The sequence below is a fragment of the Suncus etruscus genome, chromosome 15, assembly GCF_024139225.1.
Source record: "Suncus etruscus isolate mSunEtr1 chromosome 15, mSunEtr1.pri.cur, whole genome shotgun sequence".
NCBI classification, from domain to species: Eukaryota; Metazoa; Chordata; class Mammalia; order Eulipotyphla; family Soricidae; genus Suncus; species Suncus etruscus.
This window is the reverse complement of record NC_064862.1, coordinates 50,303,144-50,305,696: the sequence shown is the minus strand read 5'-3', so window position 1 is coordinate 50,305,696 and position 2,553 is coordinate 50,303,144.

The window sequence follows — 2,553 nt, the reverse complement described above, 5'->3', positions numbered from 1 at the left end:
AGCAGACAGCTTATGCTCTGCGCCACCGCTTCAGCCCCACATGTACTCATTTTTATTTCGATTACTTTTTGTTTGTTTGTTTTTGGGTCACACTGGGCAGCACTCAGGGGTTACTCCTGGCTCTACGCTCAGAAATTGCTCCTGGCAGGCTCAGGGGAACATATGGAATGCCGAGATTCGAACCGCAGACCTTCTGCATGCAAGCAAATGCCTTACCTCCATGCTATATCTCCGGCTCCTGTTTGTTTTTGTGCCATACCCAGCAATGCTCAGAGGTTACTCCTGACTCTATACTCAGAAATTACTCCTGGCAGGCTCAAGGACCATATGGGATGTCGAGGATCAAACCTGAATGAGCCATGCACAAGGCAAATGCCCGCTGTGCTATCACTCTGGCCAGGCCCCCTTCAATTACATTTTAATTTGCTTCCTTCAGCTCTGTGTTGCCCAAAACATAACACAAGCACTCATGCCTTGTACATTTTTTTTCTGGTGGTCACAATTAAATGTAAAATGAAACAGGAGAAATTAGAGTTAAGAAGATTGGTCATTTAGCTGAATATATGTCATATCTTTTAGCATGTAGTTAAAGTGAGAGATTATTGGAATATTGAACATTATGTTTTTCTTAGTTTTCTTGTTTGGAGGAGAGGAGTTTGGGCCATGCCCAGAAGTACTTAAGGCTAACTCTTGGTTCTGCACTCAGATCACTTCTGGTAGTACTCAGGGGACCATACTGAGTACTGGGGATGGAAGATGGGTCAACTATGCACAAAGCCAGTGCCTTGTCCCACTGTGCTATCTCTCTGGCCCTGATATTCTTTTTTCATCAAACAAACAAAAAAAGACCCTGTTCATCTGTAGAGCACTCCTCACCTTGGACAAGCCACATTTCAAGGACTGGGTGGCACCTCGCCTTGGGACCGAGCCCTGAGAGACAGCCAGACCTGGCTGGGAGCTATGGAATGGCCAGACTTGGCCTGTTGCCCCAGCCAGGCTTCCTTTCCTCCCTTCAGATCATGACAAACCTTCTCTCTGGCCCAGACTGGGTGGCCCCTACATCCCAAAGCCGGCTGTGTGGGTGCCTTGGATGAATCCAATGTCACTGGGAGTTGGCTGGTGGCTGGCAGAGCCGCCTCCACTTATGCTCTGTCAGTCTAGCCCGTTAGCCGAGCAATGTAAGGACATCATGTTTGCAGAGGAGCTAAAGGCCAAGGATGTTTCTGTGGAATCGATACCGCTGTTTATCTCCTTGGCTGTCAAAACACACGCCTGCCTGCTTCCAGCCTCCTCGTGGGGGGCCACAGGAGTCCTGAGGATCTGGGGCACAGGCTGTGGGCAAGGCCTCACCACCCTCTCCTACCCACTCTCCTGTCTCCCAGGAGACTGAGTGATGCTTGAGGCCTACTCAAGTCTGTCAGTGAGTTCAGCAAATGGGTAAATTGTGTCTCTATTAGCACTTCTGTCTTCATGCCAGGACGTGTTTATTTTCTAGATAGATGCTGTTTCCTCTTCATGGCCTGTTAGTGACTCAAAGTGACACTGACGAGGCCTGACAGTGTGATTACTCATGAATGAGAGGCAGGGGAGTGGGACAAGGGCTGGAGCTTTTAGAACAGAAAAGGTTGGGTTCAAATCCTGCCCTTTCACTCTGAGCCCAGGAAATCCTTTAAAATCCCTGACTCTGCCCCCTACCTGTCCATTGGGATTATGGTGGGCTCTACCTATAGGGGCAGCCTGTAGATCCAGTAGGAGCAAGCACACAGGCTCTCAGTTTAGAATAAGCAACCAACACATGCCAACCATGGTTGGGTTGTCTTTCCTTGTCCCTTAACTCAAGTGAATACTTTTAGCTCTGCTGAATAGATCTAGAAATCTAGAGGGGCCAGAGAGATAGTACAGTAGGAAGAACACTTGGCTTGCATGCAGCTGACCCAGGTTTGATGCCCATCCTCCAACCAGGATCAAGTCCTGAGCTTAGACCCAGGAGTAAGCCTTGAGCATAGCCAGCTGAGTGTGACAAGAATGAACAGAGGAAGGAAGGAAGAAGGAAGAAGGAAGGAAGGAAGGAAGGAAGGAAGGAAGGAAGGAAGGAAGGAAGGAAGGAAGGAAGGAAGGAAGGAAGGAAGGAAAGAAAGAAGGAAGGAGGGAAGGAAGGAGGGAGGGAAGGAAGGAAGGAGGGAAGGGAGGAAGAAAGGAAGGAAGGAAGGAGGGAAGGAGGGAAGGAGGGAGGGAAGGAAGGAGGGAGGGAAGGAAGGAAGGAAGGAAGGAAGAAGGGGAGGAAGGAAGAAGGGGAGGAAGGAAGAAGGGGAGGAAGGAAGGAAGAAGAGGAGGAAGGAAGAAAGAAAGGAGGGAAGGAAGGAGGGGAGGAAGGAAGGAGGGAAGGAGGAGGGAGGGAGGGAGGGAAAGAAGGAAGGAGGAAGGGAGGAAGGAATTGGATTGCTTCAATACCCAGCACCACCTAGTTTCCAAACCACCACCAGGATTGGGTCCTGAACACTGAGTCTGGAGTACACCTTATGTACTTCAGGGTATGGCTCAGAAACCAGAAGG